The following is a 15,780-nucleotide window of genomic DNA, read 5'->3' as shown; positions in this document are numbered from 1 at the left end:
AATGGCTCAGGCAAGTCTGTTTCAGGCCTTGGCATGTACAGTGCAGCAGGTCAGTCAGGAAGGGAGACCCCTGGGGCTTTCCGTGTCCCTGTGGCTCAGACATGAGGAGAGCCAACTGACCCTTTGCTCTGTGTGAGCCACTCACCTGAATTCCAGGTGTTCCGATGGGGCCATGACAATTCCCCAACCCCAGTTAGGACTAACGTGACCATGATGAAGAGTACATTGCCCTCTTGCAAGCCTTCAAGGGGAAGAGGGTTTTGGGAAGAGAAAAATTGAAAATACCAGCTTCTGGACTGCAGAATCGAACTGCTGGACCCTGGACTGCATGTCATGTTAGGCGTCAGGCCTTCTGATTTCTCAAAACACTGGCTTTCTGGTTTTTCAGATTTTGGGCTGCAAAATAATTACTTCATTAATACATTGAACTTGCATTAACTATTGTACATTGCATAATGTAAGTTATTGTTGACACATTGTGCATACGTTTCTATAAGGCTAAACAAGACTCTTCCTTTTTTTACAATATTTTCAGAGTCTATCAAACAATGTCCAAGTTCAAGAACAATCAACTTGACTAAAGGGCTAAAGGGCTTCTTTGTGTTCTGACGTAATCTCTTTCCAATAATAGTTTTGATAAATTTGTTATATTTCCAATCTCCTAATTCTTAGCTTGTTACAGGAAATAAGTCTTTCCTTAATGTCTGTTTAGCAGTATCTAGTATTCCCACTTAAACAATCAATAAATCACAGTAATTCTTAGTGTCATGAATTATTTAAAAGACAGAGCTCTGTTTTGTTTCATTAAAGCGAATAATCTTTCTTTACCTTGAAATTAAGTTACTTGCTTGAAAATTTCCGAAGAACCCAGACTGGGTTTTTTCACCTTTCTTGTTTTCCCACTTTTAGAGGAAATATGGGATTATCAGCAGAAGATGGTAGAGGAGAGTCGAGGCTCCGTAGGAAGCTCACGGGAGGCCGAGGATCGCTGGAACCTGACTGGAGGCTGTTCAGAGGACTAGAAATGCTGGAACTCGACTGGAAGCTGATCGGAGAATGAGGAACACTGGAACTCGACTAGAGGCAGACTGGAGACCGAGGAACTTCACTTGCACTGGAACTCGTCCGTAGGCAGGCTTGAGGACAAGAAACCTGACTTGACTGGCAACATGTGAGCAGAGCAATGGGTATGAAGCCAAGCAAGGCCTCAGACTCACACGCATCCTTAAATAATCAAATGTGCACATGTGCCTTTTGGCAGTTGATTTCCTGTAAAGGAAATTAGTAATTGTACTCCTGATTGTGGCACATTTTCAATACAGATCACATTGTGAAGAGCACATGTTTTGGCAGTTACAGGTGGAGCAGGTGAAAAGGCAGTTGGTTGCTTGTTAAGGAAATTAGCAATTATCCTCCTGATTTTTGGCACATGTTCAATACGAATAGGAGTCGGAACAACACATGCTAGAACCACGCATGCCTAAACAACGCTGTCAGAACAACAACTGCGTTGCTACTACGAATGCCTTTACCACGAATGCCTTAACAACGATTTTTCGTTGTAAAGGCATTCCTGGAAAAGGTATGCGTGAACGGCATGCGTGGTTCCTGCATGCAACTCCCCCAGCCCCACCACCCCTAATACAATTGTACCCGAACCCCGCACCCTTACCCCTAAAAACAATTCTACCACTGCCCCAACCCCCACCCCTAAAACTACCCCGCCCCTAAAACTACCATGATCCCCCACCCCCCTAAAACCTAAACTACCCCAAGCCCCCTCCCGTAAAACTACCACAACCCTCCAACCCCCCTAAAACCTAAACTACCCGACTCCCCACCCCCTCCCCTAAAAACTAAAAATACCCCAACCCCCCACCCCTGCCCCTAAACCGAAACTAACCCAACCCCCAAAAACTAAAAATAACCCAACCCCCCCACCCTACCCCTAAAACTACCACAAGCCCTCACCCCTAAAAACTAAACTACCCCGACCCCCCACCCCTGCCCCTAAAACTATGACTCCCCTAAAACCTAAACTGCCCACCCCACCCCTAAAACTACACCAACCCCCCACCTTCCCTAAATCCTAATCAACCCTGCCCCTAAAGACTAAAAATACCCCGACCTCCACCCCGTCCCTAAAACTAAAAATGCCCGAACACCCCACCCCTGCTCCTAAACCTAAACTATCCCGACCACCCAACCCCAAATACTAAAAATGCCCCGACCCCCACCCTGCCCCTAAAACAGCCCCAGCCCCACTTAACTGATCACATCCTCCGACGAAGCCAACTCCCTTCTTCTGTGCCTTAACCACGCATGTGCGTTGTTCAGCACATGCATAGTTAAGGCACCAAACAAGGAAGTCGTGATTAATGAAAGCGTTGTTCCGCTTTCGTTGTCCACGACTTCATTGTTCGGAGTCGTCATTGGGGATTTTTCCCGTTCAATACAGATCACATTGTGAAGGGCACATGTTTTAGCACTTAAAGTTGGAGCAGGTGGAATACAATGCTCATAATCAACGAGCATTGGTTATAATAAATGAGACATTTAACAAGCATTGGTTATTGCAAACATGATATTCAAGGATGTAATGAAAATATCAAAATAAGTCTAAATGTTGCAAGCAACAGCAGCTTATTGTAATCAAACTCTTGGATGTACTAGTGTACCCGCAACCTCCTTGGAGTCCCTCAGGTCAGCCTGGGATGAAGGGAGCAGGTCCAGTCTCTCTTTTCAGAGAGCAGGGCAGTCCTCAAGCACCAGGGCAATGCTCTGGCAGTCAAGGTAGTCCTCAAACAACAGGGCAGTCCTCTGGTAGCAGCAGGGCAGTCCTCAGTAGAACAAGGCAAGCCTTCTTCTGTAATGTCCACAGGTTCAGGAATGTACTGAAGAGTTGCTTTGAGGGTCCAATATTTATACCTGGCGACAGCCTTTGAGGTGGGTGAACCTTCTGGGCTACCCACATATCTGGTTCTGAAAAGTTCTTTCCTTCCCCTAGACTAGTGTTAGGTTCCTCTGTGTGTGTGCTGGAGACAGGGAGCACCTCCCCCTCCTGCAATTTAGGCAGGATGGCCCATCCTGCCAAAACCAATTCCCCTTTGTCTCTCTGCCTGAGAGAAATACAAAAAGCCCAACAACTAAGCCATTCACAGTCATGTGACCCGGAACACTGACAGCAAGAACCAGTTGGATAGGAAAGCAAAATCCAACTTTCCAAAAGTGGCATATTTATAAGTGTGACTTGAGATCAAACTTTACCATTAGGATTTTAAACTATATTCAAGTTCAAACATGACATTTCAAAATGTTCACAATTAAAAGCACTTATTAAATGTAGTAAGGTAACCTAATAATATCCTATGGGAGAAGTAGGCATTACAGTAGCGACAAATGAATTTAGGAGTTTGTTTTACTAACTGGGCATGTAAAACTTAAAAACACATATTCTACTTTTTAAATACAGTGTTCCCTGCTCCACGGGCTTTTAGGGCCTAACTTTGGGATGATTTATGTCTATTAAAATGTGTGTATTCTGTATTAAAAAGGAAGGTTTAGGCATCGCAAAAGATTCATTTTGTCAGGTCATAATGGCAGTTTAAAACTGCACTACAGACTGCAGTGTCAGGCCTGGCACAAGTTTTAACGTGTTACTTTAGTGGGTAGAACAATGAGTGCTGCAGGCCGACTGGTATCATTAATTTACAGGCTCTGTGTACCATGTAGAACCATATTTTTGGAACTTATACGTGAAATTAAACGTGTGTTAGACCTATCAGCCTTAGATAGTCATGTGACAAAAAGTTTGCCTTCCCCCTCTGTCTTTGCTGATATTGTTTTTGCTGGTCATAGGGCTCTGCACACTTTATCACTACTGACCAGTGCTAAAGCTCACTCATTAAAACATGGTAACATTGGCTTATCCCCACTGGCATATTTAATTTATGTATAAGTCTCTAGTAAAGTGATACTCCATATACCCAGGGCTTGTAAATTGAATGTTACTATTGGGCCTGCAGCACTGCTTGAGCCACCCCGTTACTTTGCACATTTAAACATGTCTCAGGCCTGCCATTGCAGCCAGAGTGCACATTTTTAAATTGCCATTTTGACCTAGTGAAATAAACCTTTTGCCAGGCCCAAAAATTATTACATTTTACAAGGTGTAATTTCCAAATAGTAGCAGGTAGCCAGGTGATGTTTAGTGTATTTGGAATTGTAATGAAAATCCTCTCTCATGTTAAAGCCAGATTTTAAATTACAATTTTGAAAATGACACTTTTAGAAAGTTGTCATCTTCCTGCCTTATCCATTTAGTGCCTGTAGCTTGTCTCTGTGTCAAATGATTAGGAGTAGCTGACAGTTGGGCTTTGTGAATTCCTCCTACAAAGCCTCACTCAATAGAGAGAAGAGCTTTGGTGTGCCGGGATGGGCCATCATTGACAGGATAGAAGGGGGGAGCTGGGCACAGCCCTATGTAAACTTAAATTAGCCGTGTCTTGCCTCCACACAAAGAGTTACATACCCCCTATAGTTAGCCTGGAAATAGGTCAGGGAAGGCAGGATGCCTGGGGACTTCAAAAGGAAAACTCTAGAAGCATCTCCCCCTTCCAGAGGGAGGGCACCAAGTATAAATATTGGACTTCAGACAGCTTTAGTACACTTCTGATCCTGTAGATATTCTGCCGGAAGAAGGACTGCTTTGCTGCTGAAAGGACTGCCATTCTTTGTACTACTGCTCTGAAGGTACCCTGCTGTGCTGACTTGCTGCCTGCTGCCCTCTTGCCTGAGTGACATAGACTAGACCCGCATCTGTGGACGCATGTCCACCAGAGTGACTGCAATGGTTAGTTGGCTGGTCTTAGTTCTGGCATCATTAGTGCGCTTTTACCCCTAACTTTTTACCATCAGAATTCCTGTTTGCTGACTTTTCTTTTACTGACTTTACACAACTAACCAGAGCTAAAGCATGAGTGCTCTCTTCTTCAAATATGGTAGAATTGGCTTATATCCAATTAGCACATTTAATTTACAAGTAAGACCCTAGTAATGTGGCACAAACCTGTGCCCAGGGTCTGTAAATGAAATGCTACTAGTGGGCCTGCAGCACTGATTGTGCAACCCACTTAAATAACACTTGAAACATGCCTCAGGCCTGCCATTGCAGCCTGTGTGTGCAATTTTAACTGCTGTTTCAATCTGGGAAAATAAACCTTTTGCTGGGTCAAATCCTTCCTTTTTAATGTATATAAGTCACCCTAAGGGTAGGCCCTGGACAACCCAGGGGGCAGTGTGCTGTGTATTTAAAAAGTAGGACATGTAATTTTAAGTTTTACAATGCCCTGGTAATGAAAAACTGTGAAATTTGTTTTTCACTACTGCAAGGCCTAACTCTCCCTTGGATAACATTGAAGTTACCTTATTACATTTAATACGCTTTAATTCTCAAATGGTAGCAAGTAATCAGTTCATGTTTGGTGTCTTTGGAATTGTAATGAAAAATCCTAACTTATGGTGAAGTCTGATTTTAAATTACAATTTTGCAGCCTGTTTCTGGGTCACATGACTGGGTGTAGTTGACAGGTGGGCTTTGTGATTTGCTCCTAGACAGCCACATATAATAGGGAGCTTAGGTATACATGGATAGTTCATCTCTGGCGTGATGGGAAAGAGGAGCTGGGTCAACCCTACGTACACTTGAATGGGCTGTGTCCCATCCTGACACAAAGGGCTTCATACCCCTGTAGTCAGTCTGCAGACAAGGCCAGGAAGGTAGGGCACCTTTCAAAGACTTGCATCTAGAAGGCACAACTGTGTAAAAATGCTGGACCTCAGACACCATATCTTTATTACACTTCTGGACCTGTTGACACTCTGCCAGGAAGAAGGACCACTGTGCTACTGAAAGGGCCTCCGCTCTGCTGGACTGATGCTCTGAAAGGATTGCAGCTCTGCTGTGCTGACCTACACCTACTTTCTGCCATCTGTTAGCGTACCCTGCTAAGTGGTGCCACTCCAGTCCTTGACCCTTGGAAGTGGGCTTAAGGTACTCTGCCAGCCTGTGTGATCCAGTGGAACTAAAGCATCTTCTCTACTGCGCAGCACAAACCTGAGGACAACCCACATATCACAACTGCTGCATGGAGTAGACCCGCCACAAAGACCTGCATCACATCGCAGCTGATCAGAACCATCGCTGCTCGATGCATCCTCAGTGCAGACCCTCTCATCGCGCAACCTCGACGACAATGCCAGACTCCTCATCACAGTTTTGCAATTCCTCAGAACTGACACATCGCCTCGACTGTGCATGTATCCTCGACAGCGGACTTTGCATCCCAAGCCAACGTCATCTCCAACAATGACCCAGAACCTCGCACCGCAGCCTAGACACATCTCAGCACCAACGCATTGCTTCAGCTGCATAATGCAGCTTCGATGCGGATCCTCACAATGCTCCCCAAATCAAGATTTAAGGTACTTTGTCCAGCGGGCCTAACTGGGCCCTGTAGCCGGTTTGCACACCATCACGGGCTGGCTGAATTTGTGACAATGGGTATCTTGTCATGCCGGACCAGGACAGAGTTGGCGTTTAGTGCTTTTTGGCGCTAATTTTACTAAAATCTTTAAAATTGCATGTCTGGGGTTCTATTGGTTGGGTTTTTATTGTTTTAGTCTTGTGTTATTTATTAATGAAGGCCCCATATTTCTAAGTTGGTGAGGAAGTCTTTTTGTGTGCTATTTGTCACTTTATTGCTGTTTGACGTGCTGCTCAAATTCTTCACACATTGCCTCTAAGTTAAGCCTGACTGCTCTGTGGCAAGCTATCAGAAGGTTGAGCACAAGTTCATTTAGGGTTGGATTGTGTTGCACCCTGACAAGGATTGTGGTTGCTGCTTGACCAGGGTTCATACCCCAGTCAACCAACAACCCAATTTCTTAGAGCTGGCCTCCTGACATGAGAAGGGACAGAAGGCTCCAACTGCTGTGAGCCCAGCACCTGGACTCTACCATCTGTGAGTCTACCCTGCCAAGTGGTACCACCCTTGGAGATGGGCAAAACCAATGCATCTCATTTGCTGCTCGGCATAACCCCAAGCAGAACTGATGCATCACTGCTACTGCGTGGATCAGACCCATCGCAAATACCCATGCCCTCCTTGCAGCGGGCAGCCTCTTCCAAACCGCAATCCCAGTGCAGGCCCTTGCATCCCTCATCAGCGGCAGCCTCAACAAAATCACTGAACTCAGCATTGCAACCTTGCAGCTCCTCTGAGCCAATGCATCACCTGACTGCACAACACATCCTCAATGCCAGATTTTGCATCACAAGCCCTCATCAAAAGCATCCTCAATGATGACGCAGGACCTCGCTGCATCTTGAAACAGTGCATCGCTTCAGCTGTGCAATGCATCTTCGGCGTGGATCCTCGCAGCAATCTGCAAATCAGGATTTAAGGTACTCTGCTCAGCGGGGCTAACTGGGTCCTTGTAACCGACCCGCACTCTATCATTGGCCCACTCCCAGAACTTGTGAATTTTTCATGGTCCAACGTAACCAGATATCCACAGTGGATGATTTGTGCATTTTGGCGCTATTTTTACTGAAATTCTTAAAATTGCATATTTCCAGTAATACTGATTGGATTTCTGTTGTTTTGTTTTTGTTTTATTTATTACAAAATTACTCTATTTCTCTAAACTAGATTGGAATCCATTTGGGGTGTGTTTTCACTGTGTTACTGTTTGAAGAGTTGCAAAAATACTCACCACATTATCTCTGAGTTAAGCATAGAGCTCTGAGCCAAGCTACACGAAGGTCAAGCACAGATTAATTTAGGGTTTGCTTGTGATTTCACCCTGACAAGGATTGTGGTTCCGGTTTGAGTAGGGTTTCACCCCCTCCACCATTAACCCAATTTCTTACAATGTGCCAATCAAGTGTGGGTCAATGTACCATGTTTTAGGAAGAGAGCACAAGCACTTTAGCACTGGTCAGCGATGGTAAAGTGCACAGAATCATAATGCCAACAAAAACAAAATTCAGAAAACAGGAGGGGTCAAGGCAAAAGGTTTGTGGGAAGACCTCACTAAAGATGTCAGGTCTAACACCGGGCATTAAGTATCATCTCAGTATATATTTGTCCCCGCAAACCTAACTTATTGTGTGTGGTCATTTGGCAATTGAAATCCACACCCAAAAACACAAGGTGTAACTTAAAATACAAAACAGAATGGCAACATGTTACTTTATGTTGCTATATGCTGTGTCATAAATTATGTTATTGTATTGTATTTAAAAATGCTGTGTCATAAATTATGTTATTGTATTGTATTTAAAAATGCTGCCCAGTCCCCAGAATGGAGCTCAGATCAGCTGTCCAGCGGCTGATCTGGCAATTGTAAGCACAGATCAGGCTGTGGGTCTTGTGCCCTTGGCCTAGTAATATGAACGCTCTTCTGCTGGACAGCCGGGGTCTGACCACAGAATATGTTTTGGGGATGAAGTGAAACAGTGACCTGCCCAGAGGTGGTTTCATTCATGGCCTCTTAGTTTTGGCATCCACCCTATTATGTAGCATGACACAGTTTAGTAGTGGTCTTGGCTGTAAGTGCTTGTTAAGAGCAACAGTCAAACATACCCTCAGTTCTGCAATCATGTCCTCCATTTAACAAGCATTGGCAAATCCAATAGGTGTGGTTACAATATAGAGATTTATTTATTTTTTAATGAAAGAATATGCCACAGATTGAGAAAGAAAAGAAAGCCACCGAAATATAGGAGTCATATCCTTGCAAAAAAATATTTACACTAAAAAAACATTGCACATATTTGTAATAGGGGTGCCTTCCCCACAAAAGTTATAGTAATCCTTTCCATTTAACCATTTTCATTTTTAATGCTCAGCACAGGAAAATAGTATTCTTATTTGAACAAAGAACAGGTGATATTGGCTTTGAATTACAGTCAAAAGAAGAGAGCTTAAACAAACAAGGGTGAATATGATAAATAAATAAATGACATGGGATGGGCATGAGAAAAAAGGCCCAATTTGAAGGTTTTGAATATAATTAGCGTAATTTTAAAATGTGACTTAGAGACAGATGGCTGACAGTTCTTAGGCACATCATGGAACCAGGGTGATGGGCTTATGCAGAAGCAATCCCGGGTGATGCATGGCAGTTTCATATAGATATCGATGCATAAACCCACGTGAACTAATCATACCACCCTATGCAAAAATAATCGAACCATGAGTCAGCTTTGTGGTGGTTCATGGCAAAGGAAATACGAGGGAGAAAAGGAAATACGAGGGAGCAAACCCTAGCATTATAAATCAGGTATTTATGAGGGGAAAACAGAAAGTAAACTGGAGCAGCAATGGTGGGCGCGGGGAAAAAGCACCGCAAAGCCAAGTCTGAGCTTAATATGGTAGTAATGCACGTAAACACATTCATGAACAAATGTTGCTTGACGGCCTAATGATTTCAGGGAAGTTTGCTTAAACTTCCTTAGGACAAGTAAGTAAATGTAACCAAAATGCTTTAGCGCCTAGTCAGGGGTCGAAAGCACTATAAAAATGCCACTGTAATTCAATGCCAGGGTTGCTGGCTGCTTCGTTGCCTGCTCCTGTACTGTTGACCAGCATGCATGGGTGGCAGAGGAGGAAGAGATGCTTATTCATATAAAAATGCAGCAGTTTCAGGCAATAGGCGGTTCTTGGGCCACTGGGTACCAAGTGCAGATATTCCAACACATCTGATTCAGGTGGGAGACTAACGATTTTTTTTTTTTGTAACTCTGTTTTATTAATTTTTGTTAAACAAAACGATCACTGCGAGACATCATATTATCTACAGAACCCCAGAGTAGAGGAAGAGGCATATAATAGTCGACAAACTGAGCACAGCCAAGTATTAAAACAGAGGAAATCCCCAACCTCCCTTACCGAGGATTTGCTGTGTAACCAATTCCTAGTTCTACCATGGGCATAACCACACAAGTACACCACAGTTGGTTGTCACATCTTCCGAACCACACAACAACCCATGCATCAGCCCTCATCTTCAGTGCTATGGTCAGAGCTAGACTCCTCCGCCCCAGTGAAGCGTTCCAATAATGCCCCCCAGGCCATTATATCTCTTAGGGCACCCTCCTCCCTACACATCATTCTCATATTTTGCTCTTCAGCAGTGCCCCACTCCAGAACATCTCGGGTCCAATAAGAAATGGAAGGGCTCCGAACACTCATCCAGCCTATAGCCACTCTACGTCTAGCTAATACCAATGCAAGCTGTGCAAGTCTGTATGGGATACGCTTGCCCTTTGATCTACGCATCACACCTAAAAGACAGAATAAAGGTGTCGCTTCGAGTCCCATTCCTGTGACCCCATCTGTTATCCGGATCACTTCCCGCCAGAAGAGGACCCTACAGGACCAAGCCAAGTGAAGAAAAGTAGCACCTATCTCCCCACATCAAGGACACCCAACCACTTTTGTCTGGTTAATCTTATTAAGATGGGCAGGCATAAGATATACACGATGAACAAAGTTAAAATGTAAAAGCTTAAATCTATTATTACAGGAGACCGTGCACACCAACGAGAGAGCCATATCCCATTCCGCGTCCTCCAATGGATCTTCCAGTTCTCGATCCCATGCCCTACGCGCCACACACTCCAAACCCGGCTGATCCCCCCGAAGCGCCTTATAAAACAGGGTAATCAAGTGAGATTCCTCCTCCCAGTTTATCAATCCATTCATCACCTGCGATGTAGGAGGGGCCACCAGAAATCCAGACCAAACCTCTTGAGCCACGCTCTCCATCTTGGCATACTGCAAAAACTGACCAGAGCTCAGTCCAAACGTATCTCGCGCTTCCTGAAAGGAGATAAACGCCCCGTTTGGATATGAGTCACCCGCTACTAGGAAACCTCACGCTCTCCAGGCATCGATAGACATTAAAGTATCCATATTCCTGAAAGGGGCTAAATCCCAGATCTTCAACTCCCTATCAAATGAAGCGCGGCAAAGCCGTTTCTTAACTTCCTGCTCCCAAATCCATGCAGTAGTTCTAACCAAGTAAGGAACAGCAGTCTCCGATTGACCTCCCGTCATCAAGGCATGCACCAGTTCCTCTCCTCCCATTAGACCTAAAAAATGTCGCTTCTCCCAATTATCAAATGGAGTCATCCACTTTGAAGCATGTTGTAGATGTGCTGCATAATCATAATGCCTTCTATTGGGGATAGCCAACCCTCCGTCTACCATTTCTCTCTGCAGTGTAGACAACGCCACTTTACTACGATGACCAGCCCAAACCAACGAGATCAACAAATTATCCAGCTGATTGAAAAGCTGAGCTGCTAACGGAAATAAAGAATTCTGCACAAGATAGAGGCACTGTGGCAAGAACATCATCTTGGCCACTGACGTCCTCCCCATAACCTAGAGAGGCAGCCTATTCCAAAAAGACACAGAGCGCTCCAGCCCGGTCCCCACCCACTCAACATTATGCTTCAAATGTGCCTCCACCGTATGGGTGACCCAGATACCCAGGTATCTAAAACTCTCAATCTCCCACCTGAACCACACCCCCGGCAAATCCTCAAACGGGGCACCACATAAGGATCCTAAGGGAAACAGTAGCAAATTCTTCCTGTTTACCCGAAGACCAGACATAACTCCAAATTCCTCCAGTAACCGCAACAACAGAGGCAATGAAATCCCCGGCTCCTGTAGATACAACAATGCATCATCAGCATGCAGGGAGATAATGTGAGTGACCCATCACACCTGCACGCCGCAGGGCGCCAGCTCGCCACGAAGCCAAACCGCCAGTGGCTCCACCGCCAATGCAAAAAGAAGCCGTGAGAGAGGGCAACCCTGCCTGGTACCCCTCCAGATTACCCAGGAGTCTGAGTGATACCCGCCCACCTGGACGCGCCCAGTAAGTGCAGTGTACAGCAAAGGGACCCAAGAACAGAAATGAAGGCCAAACCTCATTCCCCGCAAGACCGCCAGTAAGTAGCCCCACTCAACCATGTCAAATGCCTTCTCTAGATCCAATGACACCAGCGCCAAATCTTCCCCAACCCCCATAGTTTCATGCATGACATGTGCTAGACGACGCAAATTATAAGTCGTGCTATGACCAGGCATGAAACCACATTGATCATCATGCACCAAGCCCCGAATCACTTAACGTAGCTGAGTGGACAGTATTTTACATAGAATCTTCATATCGCTATTCAGCATAGTAAGCGGGCAATAGGAGGAGGGGTCACAAGGGTCCCCGCCAGGCTTGAGCATTAGACAAACAACGCCTTGACACATGGTTTCCGGGAGTATACCCCGCACCCGAGCCTCCTCGAACACCTCCAACAACCGCTCCCTCAGCTGAGAGGAAAATGCTTGGTACAGCTCAATCGGGAATTCATCCCTGCCCGGAGATTTAGCTTTTGATAGTGCCTCCACTGCCACCGTCACTTACTCCACTATTATTTCGGCATCTAGAATCTCCATGTGGTCCGACTCTAGCCGCGGCAGACACATCCGTTGCAGAAACCCTACTAATTCAGAGTCCTAGACAGGCACTCCATTAACACCTGAAAAATCTCCCTCCAATTAGTGATCTGCGCACCATCAGCATTCCTAATACGTAAAATGGGAGGAGATTCAACTTCTCGCTTGATGATCCACGCCAGTAATTTACCAAAGTTATCACCCTCCCTATGAAGGCGCTGCCTATACGATCTAACTGTGACCTTATCCAATGTCTCCCAGTAGCTACCAACCTTCTTATACAATCTGAGCTGCTCTGGTTCAACCTCCCCTGTTAATGCCACTCGGTGTTGCATCGCCTCCAGCTCCCCCTCAGACCTGGATAGCTCCTGTTCCATTTCCTTACGTACACCACAGAGCGTGCCTATACAAACCCCTCTCATAAACCACCTTCAGGGCTTCCCATTCCACTCCCCAGGAGTCTGTCACCCCCCAATTGTGATCCATATAGTCTCCAAGAGCCACCGCTATTTTCTCACAACAGCACGCATCTATCAGGAAATTCGTAGGCATGCGCCAACTGCGCCTCACCTCCGTATCAGCTCCCCACTGCATTTGCAGCAACACTGGTGCTTGATCAGATAAAAACCTCCCTAGATGTTTGATGTCCCCCACCTGTGAACGAGTTAAGCCACCCAAGAGGAAACGGTCCAGACGACTATATGTATTATGCGTCTTCGAGTGACAAGTATACTCCGTGCTTGCTGGATGCAGTTCCCTCCATCCATCCCAGAGCCCTAAGTTATGCATAACCTCTGTGAGAGACCTTACCATCAGAGGCTTGGCACCCAGTTTAGCCGGATAGCGATCCCTTTCACCATCCAATATACAATTATAATCTCCTGCCCATATTAGGGGATCACCAACACCCTCCCCCAGTACCGCATGGACATTGTCAAAGAAAGCTTGTTCGTCTATGTTAGGTGCATAAGTGTTGAGAATAGTAAGTGGTAATCCATCCAGTGTGCCCTGTACAAGTATATATCTCCCATCCACATCTGCTTCGCTATAGCTACGCGTAAATGGGACACCCGGCGCAATCTAAGCCATCACACCCCTTGCATATGAGGAGAAGGACGAGGAGAACATCTGCTCCTGCCACTTCTTAGCCAGTTTTTGCGACTCCTCCTCAGTCATGTGCATTTCCTGGAGACAGGTTCCATGAATCTTATGTCGCCTTAGAAAAGAGTGCACCCTGTAACGCATAGTATAGGTTTTCAACCCTCTGACATTCCATGTCAGTGTGTTAATTTGTCTTCCCATGTGAGTGGTGCAGAAATTCCATCCCCCTTAATTCTCCTCCCCCCCTCCCTCCAGAGTAGCAAAAGCATTGCAAGTCCGTACATCATATCTCACACACATCCATGCACTGCTGATGTAACCAACAAACACATGCAAACCTTCACAAACTAACCAACCACAACCCACCCAGGATAAACAGTAAAACAGATGCATCAAAACATAGTGTAGATCCATATATATGTATGCTGCCAGGACAACAGCCTAATACCCAATGTCCCACTTCCTACCACAACAGTGGAAGTAACCACCCCCATCCCCGTAAACAGAGGTCAGTGTGCCTAAGACTTTTATCAGCTAAAAGGTAGAAAAATAACAGACCCCCCCTCATCTTGTTGATCAATTCCATACAGTGTCTCCTGGTAGCCATGCCCATCACAGTGCCCGGGATCCCAGACCATACAGAGTGCGCTCCTGAGACACAAACCCAAGCACCCCAGCGCTCCCATTTAGACAGCACCAACCAGGAGCGAACAATATCAAGTGTCAACAGAACGCAGTGCCACTCGTGCATCCAATGGTTCACTGCTCTCAACAGCCATCTCAGGCCCCACAACAGTCATAGTACCGTCCTGCTGAATTTCAACCCTGCTATTGGACATGTCAGCCCCTTGGGCAGAGATCTGTGTCTGGCTCTCCCTACGCTTCCTTCAATGCATATCGTCCACACCAGAAGCACGAGCAGCCCCCTTGGTGGGCCGCACAGAGCGACCCGTGCCAGCCTTGTCCCATATTTCCAACCATCTCCAAACCTCCTCAGGAAGGAAAAGTTCAAAAAAGTGCGATTTGCCCCCTGAGAGCACCTTCAGACGTGCCAGCTATAATAGCATATATCTGATGTTCATGGCGCGCAGTTTAGCCTTCACCTCCAAAAACCCCTTTCTGGAGGTCTGAACTTTGTTTGTGTAGTCCGGAGAGATGGAGATCTTGCAGTTTTCAAACACAGCCCTGTCAGTCTCTCGAGCAGCCCGTAGGATACAGTCCTTATCTTTATAGTTCAAGAGGCACGTGATAATGGCCCTTGAAGGCGCTCCAGGTCTAGGATGGGCGACCAGAGCCCTGTGTGCTCGCTCCACCACAAACGCCCTACACAAACCCTCAGGTTTCAGCACATCCGTGATCCATTGCTCCACAAAGCCCTCTGCCGAGGAGCCCTCCGCTCGTTCCGGAAACCCACGGAGGCGCACTTTGTTCCTACGGGATCTGCCCTCCGAGCCCTCCAACATCCCAAACGTGGAAGTGACTGTGCCATCTGCTTGTGCAGAGTGCTTACCTCCGTTTGAAAGTCCACAATGGACCTCTCCTCCACTTTGACCTTATCAGAAACCTTACGAAGGTCCGTCCGAAGAAGGTTTACCTCCACAGCCACAGCTTCGATCTTCCCCTCGAGGACCACACGGGAGCCCTGTATTGCAGCCAGCAGTTCAGAGCGGGTAGGCTCCTCCGCCGGGGCCGACGGTTCCCGAACCTCCTCAGGACCCCCCATACGAGTCTGTGCTGTGGCAACTGGGCAGGCATAGTATATTGCTCCATAGTATTCCCTTGTGGGGTAGTGGATTGCCGATGCCTCTCCATCTCACCAGCCACTCAATGACAATCAAAATGCAACACCACTATAGCTAAGTCAGAGGGTGGCAATAGAGCACGGTCCAGGACCACACTCCTAAACAGAGCAGTCCAATCCTCAAGTCCCTGAGGATTCACCACAAATGACCATGCAGTCACAGCACACAGGGGGTCCAAGGGCCAGAAGGTCCGACTCCCCCGCAGAATCCTCACACAGCCGGGTGGACCCTCCACACTCCAATGGGTCCACAATCAGGAAAGGAAATGCCCACCTCCAGGCGGGTCCCCCAACAGGGCACCCCAGCCCTCCTCATCAGGGCTGCAGCGCAGTCCACCAGGTAGT

Source organism: Pleurodeles waltl, chromosome 1_1, assembly GCF_031143425.1.
Source record: "Pleurodeles waltl isolate 20211129_DDA chromosome 1_1, aPleWal1.hap1.20221129, whole genome shotgun sequence".
Taxonomy (NCBI): Eukaryota; Metazoa; Chordata; class Amphibia; order Caudata; family Salamandridae; genus Pleurodeles; species Pleurodeles waltl.
This window is presented reverse-complemented; position numbering follows the sequence as displayed.